General features: G+C 43.6%; 1 long non-coding RNA gene across 2 annotated transcripts; it reads left to right on the top strand.

Moving 5' to 3' along the window:
• Positions 1-7244: 7244 nt before the first annotated feature.
• Positions 7245-27790, top strand: LOC147000550 (uncharacterized). 2 transcript variants are annotated; one of them, XR_015045856.1, is made up of 3 exons: positions 7245-7284; positions 10784-10849; positions 25477-27790. It is a non-coding gene; the product is annotated as an uncharacterized LOC147000550 (long non-coding RNA). The 2 variants fall into 2 exon arrangements; XR_015045855.1 differs by lacking the exon at positions 7245-7284 and having other exon boundaries at positions 10662-10849; positions 25477-25653; positions 26940-27790.

Raw genomic sequence — 27790 nt, 5'->3', positions numbered from 1 at the left:
CAAATAAAACCAGAGACATTGAAAGTTATAGAGGAGAAAGTGGGGAAGAGTCTCAGAGACATGGGAATGGGAAAAATTTGTGAACAGAACACCAATGGCTTGTACTGTAAGATCAAGAATTGACAAATGGGACCTCATAAAACTGCAAAGATTCTGTAAGATAAAGGACACTCTCAATAAGACAAAACAGCCACCAACAGATTGAGAAAAGATCTTTACCAATCCTAAATCTGATAGGGGATTAATATCCAATATATACAAAGAACTCAAGAAGCTGGACTCTAGAAAACCAAATAGCCTTAATAAAAAATCGAGTAGAGGGCTAAACAAAGAATTCTCAACTGGGGAATACTGAATAGCTGTGAAGCACCTAAAAAAACTGTTCAATATCTTTAATCATCGGAGAAATTCAAATCAAAACAATCCTGGCATTCCACCTCATACCAGTGAGAATGGCTAAGATGAAAAATTCATGTGACAGAAGATGCTGTTGAGGACATGGGGAAAGAGAAACACTCCTCCATTGCTGGTGGGATTGCAAGCTGGTAAAAACACTCTGGAAATCAGTCTGGTGGTTACTCACAAAATTGGACACAATACTACCGGATGATCCAGCAATACCTCTCCTGGGCATATACCCAGAAGATGTTCCAAATTGTAATAAGGACACATGTTCCACTATGTTCAAGCAGGCTTATTTATAATAGCCACAATCTGGAAAGAACCAAGATTTCCCTCAACAGAGGAATGAATGTAGAAAATGTGGTTCATTTACAAAATGGAGTACTACATAGCAATTAATTTATGAAATTCTTAGGCAAATGGATCTGGAGGATATCATCCTGAGTTAGGTAACCCAATCAGAAAAGAACACAGGTGATATGCACTCACTGATAAATGGATATTAGCCCAGAAATTTAGAATACTGAAGATACAATTTGCAAAACATATTAAACTCAAGAAGAAGGAAGACCAAAGTGTGAATACTTTGATCTTTCTTAGAAGGGGAACAAAATACCCATGGAAGGAGTTAGAGAGCAAAGTTTGGGCTGAGACAGAAGGAACGACCATCCAGAGACTGCCCGATACGGGAATCCATCCCATAAACAACCACAAACCCAGACACTATTGCATATGCCAACAAGATTTTGCTGACAGTACCCTGATATAGCTATGTCTCGTAACGCTATGCCAGTGCCTGGCTAATACAGAAGTGGATGCTCATAGTCATCTATTGGATGGAATACAGGCCCCCCTGTTTAGGAGCTAGAGAAAGTACCCAAGAAAGCTGAAGGAGTCTGAAACCCTATAGGAGGAACAACAATATGAACTAGCCAGTATCCCCAGAGCTCATGTCTCTAGCTGCATGTGTAGCATAGGATGGCCTAGTCAGCTAACAATGGAAAGAGAGGCCCTTGCTCTTGCAAAATTATAAGCCCTATTAGAGGGGAAAGCCAGGGCCAGGAAGCATGAGTGTGTAGTTTCGGGAGCAGGGCAGGAGTAGGATGTAGGGGACTTTCAGAGAGGAAACTAGGAAAGGGAATAGCATTTGAAATGTAAATGAAGAAAATATCTAAAAAAAAACCAAAGTATGTTGAAAAGAACCCAGATGTCCTTCAACAGAGGAATGGATGCAGAAAATGTGGTACATTTACACAATGGAGTACTATTCAGCTATTCAAAACAATGTATGAAATTCTTAGGCAAATGGATGGATCTGGACAATATCTCCCTGAGTGAGGTAACCCAATCACAAAAGAACACAGCGATATGGACTCACTGATTTTAGCCTAGAAGTTCATAATACCCAAGATACAATTTGCAAAACTAATGAAACTCAAGAAAGAAGACGAAATTGTGGAAACTTCTGCCTTTCTTAGAATGGGGAACAAAATAACCATGGAAGGAGTTACAGAGACAAAGTTTGGGGCAGAGACTGAAGGAGTGACCACACAGAGACTGTCCCACATGGGGATCCATCCCATAAACAACCACCAACACTGGACACTATTGTGTGTGGATACCAACAAGAGCTTGTTGACACGAGCCTGACATAGCTGTCTCTGAAGAGGCTTTGCCAGTGCCTGACAAATACAGAAGTGGATGCTCACAGTCATCCATTGGATGGAGCACAGGGTCCCGAATGAAGGAGCTAGAGAAAGTACCTAGAGAGCTGAAGGGGTTTGCAGCCCTATAAGAGGAACAACAATATGAACTAACCAGCAACCCAGAGCTCCCTGGGACTTAAACCACCAATCAAAGAAAACTCATGGTGGGACTCATGTCTCTAGGTGCATATGTAGCAGAGGATGGCCTAGTTAGCCAACAAAGGGAGGAGAGGCCCTTGGTCTTGTGAAGATTCTATGCCCCAGTATAGGGGAATTCCAGGTCCAGGGAGCTGGACTCGGTGGGTTGGGGAGCAGGAGGAGTGGAGAGGGTATAGAGAATAGGGGATTTTCAGAGAGGAAACTAGGAAAGGGAATAATATTTGAAATGTAAATAAAGAAAATATCTAATTAAAAAAAGAAAAGAAAACAAAGGGGCACCAAAATCCTTGGAAAATGAAAAAATAAAAAAAGTCCCAACATGTGACTTATCCCATGCTTCTGAGCAGTTCCTGTCAGTATGGGCACTGTGTTGTTCTCAAAAGTCCTGAGACAAGAGGCTTTCAGGATTGGACTGCCTCTTCTCTTGCAGTAATTGTAGCACTGAAACATGTGCTGTGGACATGTCCTTGTAGTGATGCATAGTGACAGTCAGGGTACCCTTCATTCTCTGTGAACACACAAAGAGTCCACTGATACTCCCTGATTCTTGACCTTTTGCACTCTGGTCTATACCCGCATGCAGAGGTGACCAGTAGGAGGACATTACAGTCTCCTAGAAACTGAGAGGCACAGACAGCAGAAAGAGGAAGCATGCAGGTTGCTGAAGTCCAAAGAGTCTGGGATGAGCAGCCCTTCACTTCCACTGGACTACGAGCCCCAATTCCTGTCCTCAGCACCCAATGCTGCTCCTCCCCTACCTCAGTGAAATGCCTCCTACTTCAAAATACAGGTCCTCTCCCCAGACTCTCACAGCTCACTGCCAAGTTGCTTGCACATGATGATATTGAGGAGGACGACTACAGCAGGTCAGGATAAGTAACCCAGCACAAGGGAGTCTTATTAGGATCTTCCTCTTTCCCTCTGCAGCCACAGCAGGCCACCCTGCTAGCCATGCCCAGCCTCAGATGGCATCTCTCTCTGCAACTGCTTTCTGCAACCCTTGCCCAAAGACGACAGTACTGCTTACAAAGCAGGCCAGTCCCTGCCCCTGCCAGGCAAACCAAGCCTGTACCATCCTGGCCACTGGAAGGGTTGAGGTAAATGAGGGATTGGTGAATCAGCCCTTCCTGTCCTTGATGACTGAGCCTGGAATCTCTGTACTCCTGCCACTTGTGAAGGTGCCTGGAGACCATGCCTGACTTGGGGCTGAGGGTTGTTTTGCTTTGTTTTGTTTTGTTTTGTTTTGTTTTGAGACAGAGTTTCTCTATATAGGCCTGGCTGTCCTGGAACTCACTTTGTAGACCAGGCTGGCCTAGAACTCAGAAATCAGCCTGCCTTTGCCGAACACCAGGCTAGGGCTGAGTTTTATCTGATCACTCTCAGCATGTGACTTCCCTCTGCCTCAGATGGTGGTGTTTGTGCTAATCTTCTCTTAAGTTAGCCTTTCTTTTTAAAATTTCATTTATACTTAAAGGTATTCATTCCATCTCATTCATCCATTGACAACAGTCAGTCCTGTACTATCACCAAATCATTTGAAGTACTGTCAGTCTTGGATTTTTTTTCTGTACCTGCAAAAGTAATTCTTTGGTCAAACAAGTGTCTTCTCAAACATGATCTTTAAAGGCAGAGTGCCAGGTCCCAGATGCATTTTAAATTTATATAATTTCATGTGAGTAGGACCTGTGGCTCTGTTCCTGAGGCTTCTGCAGTGACTCAAACCTATAATAAAATTTGGTTGCATAATGGAGCAAACACTGAAGTTGCTAACAGTAAGGCTTCACTGCAAGCCCCCTGCAAAGATCCTCTTCATGAAGTTCTCCCTCTGTCACACTCACTTAGTCCTGTCCATATTATTAGTCCTGTCTTGGACTCTTTGGGCAAAATGAAGGGCAGTAGGCCAAGTCATTACCTTTCTGTTCTTTCTCCAAGTTCCATTTGGTTACCAGACAGTGACAGCTGAGCAGGTTAGAGCACTACTGTGTCATAGTGGACCCTGACTGCAGGTGACAGGCTTCTCAGCCCAGGGCAGATGCTGCCTTTATCTTCTGAAATTGGCATGAGGCCAATCCCTGAATTTTGTACTGTCATTCCTCAGCTGAGTTGTGGGAGGCAGACCTCAGTTTGCTTATTTCATGTGAAAGCTGACTTTATGATTTCAAGCAAACTTTCTCTATGAGAAACCCCGAATGTGTGTCCAGATGATCTTTCTGTACCATTCTATTCTCTTACAAATGTATGCATCAGGAAAGTGTGCATACTTTCAAATAGAACAGAGGTGTTTTCAATCCCAAAGAACCACTTTTAATAAGAGCTGTATGATAAATTGTTGAAATAAAAGCACAGCTATTTGTTATGTTTATCCAGTATTTTATCTGAAAGTGTCCCTGTAACCAGGCATGGTGGCACAAGCATTTAATCTCAGCACTTGGGAGGCAGAGGCAGGGGTATTTCTGAGTTCAAGGCCAGCCTGGTCTACAGAGTGAGTTCCAGGAAGCCAGGGCTATACAGAGAAACCCTGTCCCCAAAAACCAAAAATAAATAAATAAATAAATAAATAAAATAAAAAAGAAAAAGTGTCTCTTTGCTGTTTCCCCTGTAAGACAATAGAATGGCCATGAGAGTTTATAAAGGATTTGCTAACTTATCTTACCTAGGAGTGCAATCCCCTTGTGACTGGAGCACACTGGCAGCCTTGCGCTGTCATAATCATACATCTCAAAGAAGGGCAGGTACCTGCTGTCATTAGTGTATGGGAAGACAGATGCACAGAAGAGCCAGCTAGCACCGGAAAGTGCTGCATGTGTGTTTGTGAGACCAGGGACTTGACTGTCAGATGGGAATACATGTTGTAAGAGCAGGTTGAACAGTGTGCATTACTGTGGGGAAACACCCAAACTGCTGTTCTTTTCCATTTTACTATATTTCAGTTGCAGCCTATTTTATATCAAGTTTATATCCATTAAGTGTATTTGCTATTGTTTTCAAAGTGCTGACAAAGGTTACATTGGTAAAGCCAGTATTCCTCTTCCCCATTTCCATCGGTCACTCCATGAAATGACTGAGTTGTTTCTTTCTTCTTCCCTTTCTTGTTTTTCTGTCTTTGGGAAAGTGCTCTTTGATGACACAACCAGCTGAAGACCAGGCTGGCATTTTTACAAGAGTCCCATGTAGACAGAGCTCGGTCACCTCTACCTACATGTCTATCACTTATGCATTCATCATCCCAAATGAGCACTGCAACCATGTCTCTTTTCACTACCCCATCCTAGTCCCTGGACTCCCTGAACATACTCACGGATAAGCTCATTGCCTAAACAGTCTCCTAGTCATACATGGTCAAGTGTATGAACTCACTCAAGATTGCTGGAATGAAGGTATGTTTTATTGTCATGGAACAAGGTACATTGACCAGCTGGAACTGGTCAGTGGGCTGGTGTGTGCCCTCACCCTCATGCCTACTGTGCTTTAGCAAGGAGTCAAAGCAACGTCCAAATCTCAGGGTGTGGGTGAAATGGAATGAGGAGTTGGGGAGTCGCTAGTCAAAGAATATAAAGTTTCAATGAACAGGGAATAACTTTGAGTAATGTTACTTGGTAAAGTATGACGCTCAGCAGTGTCCTGTAAAAATGGCAAGGAACTTTAAGGGTGGGAAGGCATGTTTGAGGGTCAAAGGAATATGTGGGAAACTTTTTTGGACAAGTAAAATTTATATATTGGAATTAGTGTTTGTGTTTCTATATTTTAATTTGCTTTGGTTTTTAGCTCTGTAGAGACATCCCTTAGAACCATAAGATTTGGTGCTGATTCAGGACCATCTCTTCCTTTGCACTCCTCCCTATTAGGGAGATTATGGCTCTGGCCTATTGTGTCCCCTAGTCTCTGTACTGTGAGGAGCAGGTGTGGCAGCAGTCCCAAGATGGTGCCCCGGACTGCAGCCAAGTCTCATGACTTGCACCTGACTTCCTCATACACCCTGATTAAGCCATGACCACTGGGTGAACTGCACAGGTGCACCATGATGCAAGATCAGACGAATGAGGAGTGATGATTCTGGCCAATTGACTGCTGTTATGTGGACTGGGCTGATGGGGCATGGTAGTGGGGTTATATAAGGGATTGCGAATGGGGGCGAGAGAGATTTTTCCTGCATGCATGTTGACAGGTTCCTGAATAAACTGCTTTGAGAAGAACGCTGTGTTGTAGCTCTTTTCTGCTGGTCGGAGACAGAAGTGACACTGTACCACTTCATTTTCTGCCAAACCCTATCTAAGCCTTCCTCTGTGCATTCCCAGGTAATAAAGTGATTTCAGACACACATATACCTATGAATTTATGATAAGCAGGATGAGGGGATGACTTGGCAAAAGAAAATTTATACTCCCAAAGTTTCATGTGATTGTGTTCCTATACGAAGTATTCCTACCTGTTTACTCACAAAACTGGGAACTAAATGACAGTCTTCAGATTGCCATAACGTTTAAGCAGTATACAGCTTACTGCCCCCACTCACCCTGTGATCCCAGGAAATCACATACAGGGCAGGTTGGGGAACAGAAAGTCAGAAGCAGCCCGTGGTTCCTTATAACCATTAACAGTATGAGAAATGAACACAGGAGCTGTGGGGGTTGATTGAAGCACCCTACAAGACGTTATTAGTAGGCTCTCTTGAGATGGTAGAGGGGAAGGGTCTCTGTCATAGGGAGGCTCAGGAGGCAGGATTCTGCCTGGGATAGGGAGAGAGAATTCTCCAGGTGAGCTGAGTATTCAAGGCCACAGTAAGGTGATTTGTGTTTTACAAGCACTAACGGGACGCTGTTTTTCTTGAGAAGGCAGGAGCAAAGTCTAAAGTTCTGGAAGCCAGTAAGCTAGCCTGGCAAAAGCTGCTGTTGGTAGGAATACTGCATGCGTATGATTGGCCAGTGAAAGTTACCCCCACAAGAATTAGCCACGCCCCTCATGAGTTAAAGCAGACATTTTCGAACCAAGGATGTGGCTGCTTCAGCATCAAGTGTTGGTGAGTGTGAAGAAAGCCAAGGGGGTTTGAAACCGCCACTTTCTGCTCTGAGGGATGTGGGAACCCAAGAGACCCGGGGTTGGCTTGGTGCACTGTGTTGTCTCATCATGAACACTGTCGGGATGGAGACCAAATTGGTCTGCTTTGTCTTCATGATCCCCTGGCCCTTTGACCAGTTTTCTCCCAACTGCCCTTAAGGTTTCTTCCTCCAACTCCCACTTGGTGCATCTCTGACCTCTCATCTGCTGCTTCTGCCCTTCAGGGTCTCCTGATTGGCACCTTGTCGCATCTGCTCTCTACCAGCAAGAACAACAGGACCACCAGTTCTTCTAACAGCAGTTTATTCAGCAAGCTTCAGTCTTCATCTCTCTAGCTTCATCTTTTTCTCTCCTGAACCCTGGGCCTCTCACTCTTATATACTCTCAGCCCCCATCCACTCACGGCAGGCTACATCACCTCACCAGGCACACAGCTTCAGCCAATCAGGGAGGCAGAGGCGCATCTCCACCAAATATGGACTTGTTTACACCGCCAGCATCATGGTGCAGCTGCGCAGCTCTCAGGATGGTCATGGCTATTTTCAGGTGTATGAGGAAGTCAGGTGCAAGTCATAAGACTTAGCTGCAGTCCCGGGCGCCATCTTGGGACTGCTGCCATACCCGCTCCTCACAGCACCTTCCTCTGCATACTGCATACTGAGCACTCTTAGTACAACTGTTAACAAGCAGTAATTACATAATCCTCCTCATTGCCCTCTTAGAGCACACAGCAGAATAAGTAGGTAAAGTAAACAAAATTATAAATACCATGAATTGTAATGGTGCCAAGCAGATATATTCTGAACATTACAAGATCTAATATCAGCCCTCCACAAAAGTTAGAGTATACATGCCTAGATTGCAGGGCCAGGAAGGTCCTGTTGTACAGAGGAGACTGAGGGCTTAGAAGACAGAAGTCTCTGTGGAAAGTGATGTGTGACCAGCCAGGGCTTTATGGTAAACTGGAACCAACATAGAGGCTGAGGGAATGTGAGCTTAGGCCATACAGGCTAATGGCCAACACCTGAAGTCTTTGCTGTACCAGTTAGGAGGATGCTACACAAGGGATCTTAACCATAGAGAAGATGATCTCATATGCCTCTTAAAAATGAGTTTAGAGCAGGGAGTGGTTCCTGGCCAGAGAGATCAGATGACTGCATGAGCAACCCCTTATAGGACAAGGCTTGGCTTCCTGGTATAACAAAAGGAGCTCTGTGGGCATTCTTCCAGGAAAACTGGTGACAGCCACAGGAAGAATTTTGGTTCTTCACAAATTTGCCCATGTGTACTTTGAGGGAAGAACCATTTGTTCTGGCTACAAGTACTAAGTTCCTTGAGGACAGCACAGCTCTTCCTGCTTCAAGCCCCAGCTTAGCTGTACAGAAGCTACAGCCTTGGACTGTGCCTTAGCACCCAACTCAGGACCACTTTATCTCACCTTGAGAGACAAATCTTAGTACTTCTCACCTAGTCCCACCCATCCCAAGATAGTGCCGGGCTTACAGCAGTGGGTTGCAGACTCAAGGGCATACCAAGATGACACACTGTAATCTTTGTGGGTTGCCCCCAGGACAGAGCCAGGGATATCTGCGTGCTTGAGACTGGAAGTCTTGGGCCCAAGACTTGTCCCAGGTCCCCTTAGTTTGTAGGTAGCTGCTTCCCCATGGTGTTCTGTGGTCTCTCTGTGCACCTTTCAAGTGACTGTGTCTCCAGGGTTCCCTTCAGAAGGACACCAGTGACAAGAGAATCCACCCTTAAGGCTTCATTGAATTGATCACCTTAAAGGCTCTGTCTTCACGTGTCACCTGCTGAGAGAATAGGAGTTAATATTTCCCATATCAATTGGGTTATACCATGGCCAATCTAAGGCACTGAAGAAAGACTTCTAGGTTCAGAGGAAACCTGGTTGAACTTTCTCACCATGCTCCATTCTAATTGGACCAGACTTCGGAAATGCTTGCAATCCAGGTCTTTTTGGCACTGCTGTGCAGCATTGTTCTAATTGTATCGTCCAGTCAGTTGGAGTAGAAAACTGAATCCATGTCATCGCATCAGAAAGAAAGAACAATGCAGTCTACTTGTAGTTGGAACCATATAATCAATAGAAAATACCCTAAAGAATCTGCTAAATCCTTTGCAACAAATAGTGGGTTATACAAGACCAATGAATACATGCTCTGTCAACAGAAAGAAAGCATTTTTGTCTCCTAGCAATAACCAAAAGTAAAAGTAGGGAGAAAGTTCCATGTAGACCACAATCTTTTAAACAAAATAAAAAATAATTTGAAATAAATTTGACCAAACCCATACTACAAGTATTACTAGAGTTGCTGTTATTGTTTCAAATGTAGGAATTAAGTAAATTTTATCAAAATACTACAGAGATTTTCATAATTGAACTGAAGGAATTTAGCAATTGACACTTTATAATTCCTAGGTATTGGGTTACCATTACCAGTCAGAGTTTAAGTGCAGAAAAATGCTGTCTCCAGGTGATAAGAGATTCTCTGTGTGAATATTAGGAGAGTTAATTCCCTAGAAGGAGGGACTGCATCCCTATCTGGAGACAGAATTCCCTTCAAGAGGGTCTGTGTCTCCTGCATGAATGACTAGACCCAAAAAAAGGAAAGGCTGAATCTACTGCAGGAGAGAATGATGGGATCCCTAGAAGGAGGGACTTAATTTCTTGTCTGAAGAGACAGGAGCACCAGCGGGATGTTGAATCTTTAGTTTGACATTGTATTTTCAGCACAATGGTCTGAATTCCCTGAATCCACAACTGGAACCCTGAGCCACCAGCAGGAACACTGTTCCTATCCCAGTTGTCTATGGGAGTTAAATATACAGTTCACTTCTTTGGCTCATAAAATCCCACCATGCTCTGTCTTCCTTCCTACATCCAACAACCATTCCCCAATATCTCATCTTCATATAAAATGCTTTCTCTCCTTGAACTTTCAAGACTACTGATGTCTTATGAGCATCTATACACACTCAAGGGCAAACATACATGCACACACACAAAACACACACACACATACAAACACACACCTGGCTTTGTATGGGTCTGGTTTTGATTTTTTAGAGCTGTCATGTTTCTATGGACCTCTCTAAAAACTCTCTGCTTCCCAACTAGGCTGACTGACATCTTACTGACCAAAGGATAAAGAGTCTGGATTGTAAGACTTGCATCCCTTGTAGTCCTTGGGGCTGATGCTGACAGGGGCTTAGAGCCATGGGATGTGGGTGTATAGCACACCAGGCCTTGCTAAGGCCAGCTTGTCTTGTCTCTGTAGTATGTGAAGGAGAGTGAGCAACCTGACAGTTGACAGTTGACAGTTGACCTTCTCCTTGCTGAGAGGGTTCCTATCCCTTCTTGCACTCTGTTCATTCATGGTATTTCAGTATGTGCAGGTAGGTGCTGCATTGATGGATTTTTCCTTTTGGATCCTTGGTTGTAGGTTAAAGAAGAAAGGATAGTTGAACTGGAACCAGAAAATAATAATCTACACCTGAGATTGTCAGAGGTAATGTTTTGCTCTGTCCTGTAGACTGATTGACCAGCTAGCCACAGGTTCGTGTTTGCTTTGAGTCAGCTACTTCACTTGCAAAGGATGTAAAGGATGGCAGGTTTCCTTTGATTTTTGTCGCATCCAATGTGGTGGACACTTTTTTTTTTCTTCTGGAGACAGTGTTTCTCTGTATAGCCCTGGCTTTCCTGGAACGCACTTTTTAGACCAGGCTGGCCTCGAACTCAGAAATCCACCTGCCTCTGTCTCAGGAGTCCTGGAATTCAAGGCGTGGGCCACCTCGCCCACTGGGGTAGACACTTACTATGCCATCCTATACTGGAACAGAAATGAATTCTACATGATTTATCATTGTGCTCACAAGTATTTAAGAAATAATTCATTAATGACCCTCCCATCTGCTGCTTCTTGAAAGTTGTGTTATACAACTTATGCATTATGTATTCATCCACATTTAGTCTAATAAATCTATAGATATAAAACCTTTACGGTCATCACATGTTGTTATAACCAAAAGCATGAGACTCTATAATTTACAAAGAGCAATTGTTTCTTTCAGTTTGGGAGTCCAACATCAAGGCACTGCAGGTTTGTTATCTATGGCTGGCTCATTTCTCTAATTGGTACTGGCTAGATATCCCATCCTGGTGAAATTGATGAGCAAATAAGCTCTCTAGGGTTGTCTACTCACGAGAGTAGATTTCTCAGTGACTGTATCACCCCCCAGAGGCTTGCCTTAATGACATCTAAAAGGACATTGTCAGTGTGAATCACACAGGGGCACTCAACTCTGCAGTAAGTCTAACCAAGCTTGGAAGCTTATTCCCAAAGCCCCTTGAGTCCTTTTCAGTTTCCCTTTGAGCCTTTTGACTTCCAAGCAGCTCCTCATTGAGCTGGCATACAGTCTGAGCCAGCCACAGCTCTTTACATGGCTACTTCTGTATCAAGTTGACCTATCTACAACAAGATTCTTAGCATCCTCAGCACCTTCTTCCAGCATTTATGATAGAGCTTTTCTGTTCTCAGGATCAAGCAGGGACTAACCCTGAAACTAGCTTTCTGTCTTGGGCAGAGTCCTCCTGTAGGAGCTCAGATGCTGTCTGCCTTGTAGGAGCACATCAGAGACCAGGGTCCCGCTTCCTTCTCTATCCTGAAAAGTAAGAGTACATCTGCTTGAGAACTGAGCAGTGATGTGCTATTGCACATACTTGGAAGCTCTATTGTCAAAGAAAGGAACTGTATTGCCTTTTTTAAATGAATAAACAAATACTGAGTCCAATTGGGAGCTCTTCAACTTGACCTTAGACCACAGTGTAGTTTGCTTAGAGATGTGTGGCTGGAATCTCTGGGAGGCTTGGCCTGACAGCATCCTCTGTAAAGACAGAATAAGGATAGGTGGCCCCTCCCCTCAAGAGCAACACACAGGGAAGCAGTGAAGTGATCAAACTTCATGGTCCTTTGTCCATGGGTGCAGCTGGAGAGAGCAGTGTTGCAGAAGACTTAGTAGTTGTGAGGAGCAGTGACGCTCCTCATGGGCCTGTGCTCTTCACAGGCTTGCTTCTGTTACACTGTTAGTCCATTCCCATGTGCAGGGCACAGCAGTCACCTCCCACCCCCAAATACTTGGTCTAAGTAAGTGCAAGGCGAGGTGATCTGAAATGGTTTTTCAGACACCCCTACAGCATGCCACACTCCAGGGAGCTGATGCTGAACAGTCCAGATGCAGACATTTCCAGTTTGGCTGGGTGTTCACGATGCTGTTCATCTCCATCACAGGCTCCTCTGTGGTGGCAGAATCTCCACTGACACTCTTCTTTATTTTCCTTTGATTTTTTTGTTTTAAAGCATAGTGCTCCTTATTCAGGTTCCCAATTCTTGCAGGCATTGGAGACTCTAAGGTACACAGTCACTTGTGTCCTTAAACTAGGGTATGTAGGTGGAGAGCCATGTATTTCATGAAACATAGCCGACTCACTCAGAACACAAGGAAGATGTGGGAACATGAAATAAAAATAAAGATGAAAAAGCAGGGTGCAAGGCAGAGGCTTGAGAGCAGAGCATCAGAGAAGGAAAAATCCAGAGTCCAGCGAAGCAGAGTTTGGAAATACAGCGGCAGGCATAAAGGAGTTTCCAGTGCTCAGGGTCTGGGTGTGTGAGGAGCTCAGGAAGAAGTTGAACGGGGTGATGCTTTCAGGATTAACGACTGTTTTATCTCTTCTGTACCATTCCTGGAGAAGTGAGCCAAACTGTTAATGATGTAAATAGTCTCTAGTGCCTTAGTCAAATCAGAGACATAGTCACTGCCAGACGCCAGTGTGCTGGTGACCCTTACACCTGGAAGTGCTCAGTGGTGGAAAGCATATGCATTGGTTTTTTTTGTCTGTGTGTTTTTTTGTTTTTGGCATACTTACCCTGAGTGAGGCTATATGTGTCTCCCACTTCTGCTGGAACAACAGAGAGTAAACATTGGTGATAATCCAGATACACCTGTCTGTATGAAGGAGTCACTTCACCAGCTATAGCTCTCTGTCTCAATAGATCCAATCTCACAAGTGCTAAGATTTCAATCATTAAAGAAATATGAAAGCAGTTACATGAATTACAGATTTCACATTTCTGAATTTGAAAAAGGCTTGAGCCTGACTCTGTGCTTTCTCAAGCCCCTCAGATATCTTAGTTTTTTCTATGGACAGGCCTAGTGGCAGTGCTGGGACCCAATAGCTAACTTTGACTGGGCCTGTGTCATGTTCATGGGTTTGGGAAGTCCTAGACGACTATTCTGAGGCCTTTGAGGCCCTTGTATCTATGTAGTAACTGAAGTTCCTCAAACTGTAACCATGACTCAGGATGTAGAACCCATTTCAAGAGATGCTCAGTTGAAAACATGGCATTCAAGAGAGATTTGAAGACAGCTGACATGGAACGAGATGCTAATCTTTCTAAGCTCCTCCCCATTTCACCAAATATCTACAATTTAGACAGCCTCAGCCCATGCTGAGAAGTGTACAGAGAAAGATCTTCCCATCTAGGGGTCCCCTTCCTATAAGAAATAGATTTCAGGACAGTAAATAATTTTTGAGGGGAGTTTTTTTTTTTTCTTAAAAATGACACTTTTCCTCTTGTATTCAATTTTACGTAATTGTTTATTTTAATTTCACATGCATTTGCGTTTTTCCTGCATGTACATATATGTGTGGGGATGTGGGGGACATGAGATACCCTAGGGAGTTTGTTGTTCATGGGCAGTTCCATTTAAAACACTCAAAATAACAGATGAAATGCAACATCACCAATATTCATTTGGGCCCTTTCATTATTCTCTGTGGATGTAGCTGCCCTTGGGGCTGACAGTGTTATCTTTGAGAATGGCTGCCATAGAGAGAGCTAGAACTGTGATGGCTCATGTCCTATGGCTACCAGAAGACATGCATCCAGTCATATCTCCAGGCAAGCATGCTGAGGAAGAAACAATCAGCTACATCTAAACAGTGTGGGATGTGTCATTACACAAAGGATATGATTTCTCTAGCAAATGGACATTCTATAGAAAAGGATAGAGTGAAGAAGAAAGATGCAATAGACTAGGATTCCATTACACATTGGTTTCCATGTGGCTTTGTCAGACATGACTGGGTAGGGTCTTGGTGACATCTGCAAACTTGGAGAAACATAACCCAAGACTGACCTCTCTTCAATGAGAAGACTAGCCTTATGTGTGGCTTCCTTCTCTAGATCTCAGGAGGAAAGGGATGTCAAGTGTCCTTGTGTCTGCTATTCTCCAGTGCTTTTAACAAGGGAGGATCCTCCTTCAAGATAGCATGCTTGAGGGTGGTAAGATCTGTCACTGTTGTGGTTTGATTATGAACATCCCCCAAGGAGCTTGTGCTGTAAACTTATGTTTGAACTCTTAGGACCACCCAAGTGTGAATGTGTGTGCCCGTAATCCCAGCACTAGGGAGAGTGGCAAATCAGCATATTCCTGTAGCTTACAAGATTCTCAGCCTAGCTGAGATGACAGAATTGTGTTTCAGTGAGTGACCTGACTTGAGGTCATAAGGAAGAGAGCAATGAAAAAAGTATCTAATCTTTTCATTTCCTCTCTTCATGCTGATACACAGAAGCACACACATACACACAAACACATATACATGCACACACTCACATGACACACACAGGCATATTCATACATACAAGCACATACTTACGCATACATGTACATAAGCAAACACCTGCATACATATATGGAACACACTCACACACACACCATACTACACATATGCAAATATACATATACACACAGGGAACACAAATAAACACAAACAAACACACACACAACAGAGATGCACACACACATACATTTGTACCAACAATACATGTCAGCCCATACCACACAGGCACACACACAATTACACACATGGAACACACACACACACAAGCACATACACACATACATAGATACAAACACAATCACCCCAAACCATACAACACACACCATCTACACAAACACACATACACACAAAGAGGTGGTACCAACTGCAGGATGATTGGGTCATATACAGATGGATCCTGTCTAGCAAAAACTGGTTTCCATGAAAAGAGCCAAACTGTTCCCAAATAACACTCACTTCTCATCCTGCCATGGGAATCTTTCTTTTCTGCACACAATCCAACTAAGATGTCACATAGGACGATGACAAAGGCTGACCATTGAGGTCACCCCAGCTTTCTATATCAAAACTGACCCAAACTAACCTCTTCATGCATAAGCCAGCTTCAGTCATTTTGTTCTTGCAGAAGAAAGTGGACTTTCTCAGCCACCCTGAGAACAACCTCATTTCACAAGGTGTGGCTGCTGTCATGTGATCATGTATTAAGAGTGCTTGTGAGAGGAGGAGGCAGACTGCAGCTTTAGAGGTGGAATGAGATGGCCTTAGTTCAATTGTGAATGTTCCAGAAGAAAGAAGTTGGCTTGTCCACGAATATCTTTGATTGGGCAGGCTTATTGTTTGGTACCAGGCTACAGTACTAACCCTATCACTTCTCTGTTGGTGTACATGTCAGAATGTCTCCAGGAATGAATTTATGTTGGGTCAGGTTGGGATTATATTTTGCTTTTATTTATTGAAGGCACCACAAAATGAATTTTTGAGAAAACCACTGAGTGCTAATATTTGCAGTTTTGAATTTAATTTAAAGTCTCAGGACACCTGTTTTTGTGTGGCCATTCTCTTAGGTCAAAAGGATTAGTAGGTCCACTCTCTCTTGTCATGAGGGTTAGTTGATATAGGTGCTCTCCCAAGTCATAAGAGCAAAGGTGGCCACTGTCTCAAGTCACAAGTGTCAGTGTGGCCACTTGGGTAGCATGAATCAGTTTGTCTGCTCTGAAGGATTTTTTGTTTTAGATGTATGTATTTTTGTTTGTGTGTATGATTGGTTTTCCTACATGTGTATGTGTGCTGTGTGTATGTGCACAATGCCCAGAAAGGTCACGTGAGAGTCAGGTACCCTAGAACTGGAGTTGGAGAAGTCTGTGTGTTGACTTTTGGGTGCTGGGATACTCACCCAGATCCTTTGCAAGGGCAGCCAGTGCTTTCCTGCTCTGAAGGCTTTTTGATGTGCTGTTTATTACTGTCTGTTCCACAAGACTGGTTCACAGGAATCAGCCTTAAGATTGTGTAGGATAACCACACTGAAAATAGTTTAATCCATGATTTGATATCCTTACTGAATATGACAAAGGGTAAAATTTGACTATATTTGTTTCTGAATATTAACAGTGTCTTTGTAAATAAGCTCAGATCATAAGTGTGTTCCTTTCAATTCTGATCCATCTGGACAACCCCAAAGGTTTATTCTTTTCTGTCCTCAGTGCTTGCTGTATTGCCTCAAAACCAACATCACTAAGACAAGCTAAAGGAGACTTTAAAAATCTTCACAGTTAGAGATTTAAAGACACTTGTAGATGGTTTACACACCATATATCCCAACACTTGGAGAAAGAGTCTCTCTGTGTCTTCCAAATCCTTGGTGTACATGGTCTTCAGGACAGCCAGAACTTTAATGGTAAGAGTCTGTCTCCAAAAAAGTAACCAAACAACACACACACACACACACACACACACACACACACACACACACACACCACACATCACTCTGCAGTTGCTACTCTTCTCATTCCTCAAGTGAGCTTTTAGAGCAACAGTCCTTCAAGTCTGCAGACTTCTGATCAACCCTCAGGATCTTTCCACTGACATCAGGTAGGTTGCTGCTAGCTTGTTGAGAAGTTGGGTTTTGTTGTTTTGTTATTTGTACTCACTTAGCTGACTTCCCCAAGTCCTGCCAGATTCTACTCACCATCTTCAGAGGTATTGAGTGTTTTCAAGTCATGCTGAAAAAATAAGATACTATTTGTTTTGATTGTAGCATTTAGGTTTGTGTTGAAGAGGTAAGTGCAGAATGTAAGCTGTTTAACAAGTAGGTCTATGGGTTATGACTAGGTGTAATCTCATCTGCTGAGTGAGTGTTTGATTAATGACCTTGTCCCTATTGGCTCTTGTGGTATTTTTACCCTGAAGCCTGAAGGGTTTGAATTTGGGTTGGGTCCTCTTGTGATTTTCTTGACCAGCACATCTGGATTTACCTTGTAGGTATAAAGAGGTTCAAAGCTTTCTTGCCCTGGAGATGCCTGTTTACCTTTTTTACCTAATCCACATCTTATTTGAAATTCGATGGAGAGCAGCTTGCTGGCTTTTCAGCAACACCTATTGACACACATTGAAGGTTCTCTCTGCTACTGACATGAATTTCTGAATTCCTATGTCATTTTGAATAAGCTCTACTCCATGGTCTTGGACATTTGAGTACTCAGTTCTCAGTAAGTGACTATGTTTGGGTAGATGTAGGAGGCGTGCCTTGCTGAAGAATGTCACTAGGGCTGGGGTTTGAGGTTTTAGATATTTGTACCACACCCAGTGCACTCTGCTTTGTAAATTGAGTCTAGATGTGAGCCCTCAGCTTCCTTCTCCTTCCACCATGCCTTGTAGATATTGAATTTAACCTCTGGTTACAGGTGACCTCTAGACCATGAGTCCCACTAGCCTCATTGTTTTATAGTTTGCTCTGCTCATGGCATTTCTGTCCAAAGATACAAAGGTAACTAATGCAGAAGTTGATGCAATGGAGTGGACTCTTAGTGTGACACTTGATCATACCAGGTTGTGCTTATGTGGGTTTTGTTTTGAGCAACATGGAAGACTTTGGAACTTTCAACTAGAAGTGTGTTAATGCTCTAAAAAGAGCTTGATGGGCTAGACCTCACTCATCTAACCATCTAATCTGTGATAGGGAGTGACTTAGTTCGGGTTTTACTGCTGTGAACGGATACCACTAACAAAACGACTCTTATAAAGACATTTAATTGGTTCTGGCTTATAGGTTCAGAGGATTAGTTCATTATCATCAAAGTGGGAGCTTGCAGGTTCCAGGCAGACATGGTGCAGGAGGAGCTAAGAGTTCTTCATCTTCATCTGAAGGCTGTTAGGAGAAAACTGGCTTTCAGGCAGCTACCACAAGGATCTTATAGGTCACAGCCACAGTGATACACTTCCTCCATTAAGGCCACACATACTCCAACAAGGCTACATCTCCAAATAGTGACATTCCCTGAGCCAAGCATTTTCAAACCTCCATGGGGAGCTTAAGGCATTTCTGGTTTCTGGAATCCCCTGTGATCAGAAGCATCATCCAGTGTACTCTCATCAGTCACTACAAGTAAAGCAGCTAAGCAAAGGGCTGAGACAACTGAGAAATACTAGTATGGAAGGTGTGTCGATTTTCATCTGTATAGAAAGACACTATGGTTGTGAGCTGACCTCAGCTGTCCAGGTTTCACCAGTGTGACCCATGGACCATGTCTATTCTCCTGTAGGCAAGTGTAATTTGGCACTGGTCTTATTTAGGGTTTTACTGCTGTGAAAAGACACCATGAACAAGGCAAGACTTATAAAAAAACAACACTTAATCGAGGATGACTTACAGGTTCAGAGAGGTTCAGTCCATTATCATCAAGGTGGGAGCATGGCAGTAACCAGGCAGGCATTGTACAGGCAGAGCTGAGCTGAGAGTTCTATGTCTTCATCCAAAGGCTGGGAACTAGGGTGAAGATCTTATGCCCACACCCACAGTGACACACCTACTCCAACCAGGTCACACCTATTCCAAGGTCACACTTCCAAATGGTGCCACTCCCTGTTCCATTAATATACAAACCATCACATTCCACTCCCTGGCCCCCATAGACTTGTTCAAACACATGAGTCTATGGGGGGCGGGCATACTTAAACATAGCATAATGCAAAATATGTTTAGTCCAACTTTTATAGTCTTCATAGTCTATAGCAGTCTCAACAATGTTAAAAGTCCAAAGTTCAAGGTCTCTTCTGAGATTCATCTAATCACTTAACTGTAATCCACAGAGAACGACAGGGAACCAGCTGGACAAATCCCAAACTCTGCATCTCCATGGCTGATATCAAATAGGTCTTCAGATCTCCAATCCTTTTTCATCTTTGTTGACTGCAACAAACTGCTTTCTCCTTGGCTTGTTCCACTCCCTGTTAGCAGCTTTCCTCAGCATGTATCCCATGGCTCTAGCAGCTTTAACATCTTTGTGTCTCCAAGGCAATTTCAGTGTTACAGCTTCTTGTTTCACTGTCTGGGATTCCAGTTGATGTTTTGTACTCCTCCTAAGGGCTGGCATCACTTCTCCAGCTCTGCCCTCTGTAGCACTCTAAGCTCAGGTTGATCCACTCCACTTCGGCTGTTGTTCTTAGTGATCATCCCATGTTACGGACATCTCCAATGCACTGGGGTGTTCCACTCCAACTAGGCTTCACCAATAGCCTCTCATAGGCTCTCTTCATGGTGCTAAGCCTCAAATCCTTTGCATGACCCCTTCCGTCCTGAGCCATCAATTACAGCTGAGGCTATACCTGCTCCAATGGCCTTCTGTGACCTCTCACAGTGCCAAGCCTCAGCTGTTCTTCATGACACTTTCATGCTTTCAAAACCAGTACCACCCGAATGATTCTTATACATTACCAAGTCCAGCTGCAGCAAAAGATACGATCTTGGGTATCTCTGGAATACAGCCTCTGTGCTCATAGAAAACACTTTCCAGAAGAGGTCACCTCAATGATGCTGGTCTCCTCTTAATCAACACTAATTGCTTAGCTCCAGCTAATCAGCATCAATAGTCCCAGTGATACAACGTTTTTGCTTTACCAGTTCTGGTATCTTGTTAATCACAGCTTATTCTTCAGCCCCAGCTAACAAGAACCACAGAATCTTCATAATCAAACCAGCAATGGCCCTGAAAAAAGTCTTTAATCTTCTCTCTGAAATTTTACAAGCCAGGCCTCCATCTTCTGCACTGTTCTCAACATTATCTTCAACCCTTCTTCACTGTGGAGACCCAAAGTGTTATGCCTGAGCAAGCATTGCCTGTACAAAGGTCAAGACAGCAGTGTAGCCTTAAGGGAGGCCTAACAGTGTTCTGACTAAATACAAGACAGAAGTGTAGCCTTGAGGGAGGCCTAACAGTGTTCTGATGATGTACAAGAGCCCCTGGAGTCTTTGGAAACATCTTTCCATGTGTATCACTCCATGGGGATGCTCATTCCTGTGAAAATATATGTTGCCCAGGGAACACTGTGACACATTCATATGTGGTGAGAGATACAGCTCAGACAAGCTATTAAGGGACAAACAGGACAAGGGAGTATCTATCTATCTGACCTCCCGGAATGTCCTAAATACACAGGATGTGCTTTTGAAGAAGCAGAAATGCAGATAATGTGACAGGAAATGCAGTCCAGAAAGCAAACTCATGTTGGCTCACACATTGGGTCTGGATTTTTCCTTGATAATGGAAGATTTGTTATGAAGAAATGAAATATAAATAAGGGGCCTAAATATTGTATATAATTTTAATAGTTACTTGTTGAGCTTAATATCTTAGTCTCCAAATAAACACTATGGAAAACTTTGGTATTTTTTAATGTTTTTTTTTAATAAGAAAACTCAAAATATTAGTGCCATGTTGACATTTCTATATTCTTGAATGCTGTGTATACTTATGAAATTACTGTGGCTGCACTAGTAGAAGTCCTCAGGACATTGTTAGAGCACTGTGACCATATCCCATACAGGAACAACAAGCTTACTCACCTGCTCCAGGATTGCATCAGTTTGTCTCCATAGGAGACCCCAAGCAGAGGGGACAGAGAAATAGACTTTAGGGAGCTATCCCAACCGTGTTTGTCCTCTTGGCCATACCATACAAATTTGGCACAGCTAGAGCTCTGCCAGGCCCCTGTCATGTTCTGTCCACAGGGTAAGTGTGAGTCAGTGCAGCTTACACTATGTATTAACGGTGCTGCAGGTTGGTGCATATGGTGGGCTTTCCTTTAGCCTTTCCAGTCAGACTATGCAGTTCTTTTGGGGAGACTGTCGTGGCTGTCTTCATTCTGGTAGGCACAGACTGTGGATGAGTCTCTAAGCTATTGGAGAGGGGACCCCACTGAGGAATTAGTGGCTTTGTGTCATTTTTAGACCCAAGGCCTTTGCCACTTGTTTGGTAGCATGTAGTATCTGCTCAAAGTGTATGCAGACACTATCCATCCCTGTAGTCCCATCTTGGAGTGTGGGCAGACTCTCCCCATGCCAACAGCTGTCTGGCACTCACAAATGTCATTTTCATGCTTTAAACCTGGCATTTTTAATTATTCATTTAAAAGGCACTGATGCAAAGTTACTAATTACTCTGTATGCATCCCCTGGGCTGAAGCACATGGCTGAGAATCTATGAGGCCTAAAATTTGAGCTAGAGCTCGACAACTTGAGAGAATACCTTCTAAAAAGAGACCTCAGCTCTCAGATGGGGGAGCCAGGGATGGGACTGGTGTGGGAACTGGATCTTTAGTGAAATATGCTTATTGTCATTGCTTTAATGTGTGTGTGTGTGTGCGTGTGTGTGTGTGTGTGTGTGTGTTGGTGTGCTCAACAACACTTCAGACATAACCAGGTTTCTCTTCTCCCTGAGTAGGCTGTTTTCTCTCTGAGGTTGGTGGTGAGCCTGGATTGGGCTTTAACACAGCTTTTCCCTAGATCCTTTGAATCTTATCTGATAGGGGAGGCAGTTACCTGGTGGGGAGAATCCTCCTGGATCATGAGTTTGACTGGGCCCATTCCTGGAAGAGTAGCTGGATTGTTGGTCACAAGGACAGGGAGGAAAAGGCTGAACTTGTCACCTCAGGAGACATAGTGGGGTCCAGGATCTTCACATATATTGCAGAGCCATACATAAGCTCTAAATCCCAGTCAGGTTAAAGCTCCATTCCCATTCTTCCACCTGTGATGAGGATGGAGGCCATGGGGTTAACACAGGTCATGAATGACTTGCAAGAGTCAGCATGGTGCCAGGCCCACAGGACAAAAGATGTGTTTATAGTACTAATCCTCTTTAGGAAGCAGGTGTTCCAAGCTGTGCTTAAGTGACAAGAACCCTCATATCCCAGAGAAAGGGTAACCAGCCCTCAGACTCCTCTCTGTAGAACTACAAGTAGCTGTTACAGCTAAGTGAGCCTAGACAATAAAGAAGGCAGTTTATTTCACCTGTCTCAGAGTCCAGCCTGTGTGCATTTTCAACATGGATGCCAGGGCCATTAAGGCCAGCTTCATGTGACAGACCTGGAAGAGGTCCAATAGATCTATCTGCTGTTGGTATTGTGTGTAGCTGAAGAGACCACATTGACAGGAAACAGTTTTAGCATCATAACTCCAATTCTGGTTCTCAGATGGTCTGGGTTGTACCTTAGCTTTACCAAGCTGGCACAGAAGCCCAGACACACATCCTCCAGACCCGTGGGGACAGCAGTGACCTGGCTTCCTATCATTATCTGAGGGTTTGATCTTTCCTGTATCCTATCACTCAGGATGATTTCAATGGCATGCAAACCAGCAGTATTGAGCCTGAGACAAAAGGGGAATCTGGAATGGGACGACCTGAATGAGACATGGTAGGACAACCAGAACATTCAGGAAGTCTCCCACATGATCATAAATACCTTCCCTGGCAGGGACAATAGGAGTTATTAAAGGATCAGGCCCAGAGATTCTGCCTAGGACCCCAAGTACCCTCATGGATGGAACCAGGATACAGGTGGACATCGTCAGACGCTGACCCCTGTGTCTGACCAGTGGTACTGGCTTAACAACACATCAGTGGGATGCAGGAGAAGGGGTAAGAGGAAGATAAGACTAGAGACAGGGTGGCTCTCTGCTCCTTAATTGTCTCTTTCCCTGATGGGCCCTGTCCATGGCCAAGATGAAGCCCCCAGGGACTGGATCTGTGAAAAGATCCACGTGTTAATTTAGCTTTCCTTCATCAGACTCTGACCACAGGGCTGTTAAGGCAGAGCTTGGGTCTCTGCCATGGTGCCTTATGTCCAGAGCAGAGCCACAGTGTCCTGAGCAGTAAAGCACAATAGATTATGACTGTGTTTCCCAGTTCTGCTCCCAATGTGTGACTCAGCTGTGTTCCTCCACATCACCAGGAAAGTAAGCAGCATTCAAGTGGTGATCTGCAAAGAGTGGTGCATGTTCCTGTGAGTGGAGGAATATCCTTGGCTAGGTGGCAGAAGCTAAGATAACTAGCAAGCGGCCCCAATGGGCTCTAAAGCAGACAGGGCCTAAACCCTAAATGCAAACCTATCAATGAGTCTGCATGCATGGATGTGCAGGGTAATGGTACTTTACAATGCCCTCTGCCTAGAGCAAGGCCAGCCTGCTCCTTGCTTTCATTGCTGTGTCTTTCCTTAACTTCAGAGTTAGGTCACAGGAAAAGGAAATTGAGGTATTGAAGAAAAGAGACAGTTTGGGAAATCGAGAGGAGCAGTTTTCAGAGAGGAGTCCCAGCTGCTGGCTTTAGGGAACATTTGGTTTGAATCTCAGGAAAATGTTTCTGGCCTCCTATGCTGTTTCAGAGAGGGGAGATATGTGTTTTAGGAATTAATGCAAGTCTGTCTCCTGTGTGTGGATGAAGGGATGTATGTGACATGGGATCTCTACCCCTCCCTGGTGTCTGCAGGAACCAGAGTCAAAATAGCAGATGGTATATATGGAGAGATAAACAACCAATTAGTCAGTCTGTATATGATAATAAGCAGCTGGATCATAGACAGTTAACGGATGACAGCCCCATTGGTTCTGTAGTTTCTACATTATTGTTCTTACACAGCTAATAGGCAGATCAATAAGTGGATCGGATCCAACCTCACATATCAAAACATTATAGTTTTAATAGGCAATCAACAGATAAAAAATATAAAACTGTTAGACACTTTGTGCTCTCTCTGTGAGGTCTTCTGCATCAGTGTGCCATCACACCCACCACACTCACACACAGCCCTCACACCACAGCCCTCACACCCACAGGATAGGTGCTTAATAGACAAATTTCCCTGAGAGGAGAGGTGGATTGTAGGTATGCCACTCTGGAACAGTCCACACCTCCCTGACCTGGATGACCAGCATGCCCTAGGACCTAAACTTCCAATCCCAGGCTGAGTGGCCTTAACTTGCACACCTCTCCTGCCCTCCCGGCCCCTTCCCATGACTCTCCAGGGCCTTTCCCAAGACACAGCTGTATCAGAGGAGTCATATTGCCTTCAGTGGCCCCTAGGCTTGATCCTCTTGGAAAAGATGTAGAGGTTTAGCTGGTGAGCAGCTGGCCCCATGCCCACTGACATTCACATCCTACAAAAGGGGTGTCTTCTTTCTCCTATCTTAGTGTTACTGCCTTAGGTCCTATCATCTTGTAACAGTGAATTGCATTTATCAGTGCTGGTCTGACTCTCAGTATAAGACTGGGGGAGGTTTGTGGAAATGCTCTACTTTTAAACTACCCTCACAATTAAACTTGCTTACCTGGCAAGATTTGCCTGCTTACTGGAACTGAACTCACTGGCTTTGTTATTTTTTTTTCTCCATTTTTAGTGTGGGGATGTGCCATCAGACATACAAACACATCATGTATTTCGTGCATGTGGAGGCCTTAGATTGATAGAAATTATCCTCACTTTACTCTACCAACTCATTGAAAGAGGGTCTCTCTATGGCTGTGCAGGCTGCCATGTCTTCCCAGTATTGATGTGATCTCTGGTTCACCACTGAGCAATCTCTGGTTCCCTTATTCATTTTTGAAAGTCACGGTCAAGAGAATATTTTGCCCCTTTCTACATGGAATTATTTGATGGTTTATTACTCTCTTGATTTTTTTTTTAAGTTTTAATCATGAATGTTTGGCCCAGATGGTTAAGGGGCTAAGTTGCTGTCCTCTCACTTTTCTTTGAACTTGCATTTAGTTGTATGAGTTCTGATGGCTTTTAAATTTCTGTTCAGACCATAGTGTTGGTATAGTTTTTCTCAGCCTCAATACATAAAATTACTTCAGTAATGTGCAACAATGAATAAGTGTCACTGAAATGTTACAATTTTTATGAAAGTTTACTTAGGCTCGTCACTTGTATTTTGATGCATTATCTATGTGTTTTCCTCTTGTCCAGCCAAGATGCAGACTTACCTGGCAGTTCTGGAGCCCCTGAAAATCTGACATTTAAAGAGCATCAGCACCTCTTTTCCCAAGAGCAAGATGTGTCTGACAAAGTGAAAGCTTCTCTTAAATTAACAGAGCTCGAGAATGAACTGAACACAAAGTGAGAAGAGAGGACACCTTTACTCAAGTAGGTCTGCCCTTGGCAGGGCCTTTGTGGGGGGCGAGCCTGAAGAGGAAGGAACAGTGCTACTTCTAAGTGATGTTTATTTTCTGTACCTGAAATGGTTGCAAATTAGAGATGTTTCAATTCCAAGAAACTGTGTTTTACTTTACCAAGAAAAATCCTGTCTAGTTCTTTTTGATCTGACTCACACGAAGTTACCTGTTTCTGTTAGCTTTTGGGGAGACTCTTGGACTCATAGGGCAGAAGGAAGGGCTGTAAAGATGAGGGGGTATTTCTTCTACCCTATCTTCTTTCATTGTCATTCCAAGGGCAGTAGGCCAAGAAATTATCTTTCTGTTTTTTTCCTTTAAACTCCATTTGGTTACCAGACAGTGACAGCTGAGCAGGTCTGAGTTCTACTGTGTCACAGTGGACCCTGTCTGCAGGAGTCAGGCCTCTCAGCCCAGGGCAAATGCTTCCTTTACCTTCTATCATTTGTATGAGGTGGCTAGATGGAGTTTCTTATGTAAGGTGCACATCACATTCTTGACAAATGTGAGCCTCCTGACCAACTTAAATGTTTGAGATTGAATATCTAATTAATAATTCAAATTTGAAATTTCTCAAAAAAATTTGAGGATTTAAGCCTAGGGATTTTATTTTTATAAATACCAAATTATCACTAGACTAATCACTGGTGGAAATTAAAGACAGCAGTTATGTTAGAAAGTTACCTAATATTTCAAAGGCTGCAAAGGATCTAGAGCTCTCTAGTAACACAGCATTCATGTAGGAATGAGCAGAGACATCTGAGAAGAGTGGGAGCTCATGGGTGGCAGTAAAACTTAGGTGTCTAAGAACGTATACATTTAGTAAAGTGATGTAGATCCAATGTCAGGAAAGGAAGGAGTGTGTTGCTATGCCTCCTCTGACTCACATGCTTTCTCAGCATAATAGACTTATTTAATTTTAATTCCTAAACTTTGCACTGTCATTCCTCAGCTGAGTTGTGTAGGCAGACCTCAGTTTGCTTCTTTTGTGTGAAAGCTGATTTTATGATTTCAAGCACACTTTCTATAGGAGAAACCCCTAATGTGGGTCCAGATGATCTTTCTGTACCATACTATTCTCTTACAAACCTGTACATCAGGAAAATATGCACACTCTCAAATAGAACAGAGGTATTTGCAACCTGAAAAACCACTTTTAATAAGAGCTGTAAGATAAATTGTTGAAATGCAAGTGTAAATATTTTTTATGTTAATCCAGTATCCTATTTGAAAGCGTGTCTTTGCTGTTTCCTCTGTAAGAGAATAGAATGGCCCTGAGAGTTTATGAAGGATTTACATACTCATCTTGCCTAGGAAGTGCAATTTTATTGTGACTGGAGCATCCTGGAAGCCATCGGGTGTCATAATCATACATCCTAGAGAAGAGCAGTCACCTGCTGTTGCTAGTACATGGGAAGGCAGATGCTCAGAAGAGCCAGCTACCTCCTGAAAACTCTGCATGTGTGTTTGTAAGACCTGTAGTGAAGTAGACTTGGCCAACCCTGGACAGTGAGGTCAGATGTGAAAACATAGTATAAGAGGATGTTTAATATCCCGAGCTTTTGTCCCCGCCGGCAAGAACACACTCAGGACAACTGGAATCTTCTGCAGCAAAACTTTATTGCTTACTTCTCAGGAAGATCCCGACCCCAGAAAATGGAGTCCCTTATATAGCACTCAGCCATGACGTTTCAGCACCTGATGTGGCGTGACAGCTCTTGATTCATTGCTCGCTCATCACACCACTATTACACCCCGAGAATGGGCAGTGACTAGGAGTGAGTTCACTCTCGCACTTGCGCACAAGGCTTGTTTACTAGTTTGTCACAGCGGAGGCCAGCGCCATCTTATAATGGTGATTGCTCGCAGCACGCACACGGCTCTCCACAGCGATTGCTCGCTGCACGCTGCATGCTGCACGGCTTTCCACAGTTTAATAGCGTGCATTACTGTGGGGAAACACCCAAACTGCTATCTATTGTTTTTCATTTCTACAGTTTTTCAGTTGCAGCCTATTTTTAATAAACTTTGTATCTATTTAAGTGTATTTGCTATTGTTTTCAAAGTGCTGACAAGGTTTATATTTGTGATGTGGGCATTCCTCTTCCCCA

Source organism: Mus caroli, unplaced genomic scaffold (assembly GCF_978045245.1).
Source record: "Mus caroli unplaced genomic scaffold, Mus_caroli_1 scaffold_18, whole genome shotgun sequence".
In the NCBI taxonomy this organism is placed as follows: domain Eukaryota; kingdom Metazoa; phylum Chordata; class Mammalia; order Rodentia; family Muridae; genus Mus; species Mus caroli.
This window is presented reverse-complemented; position numbering and strand designations above follow the sequence as displayed.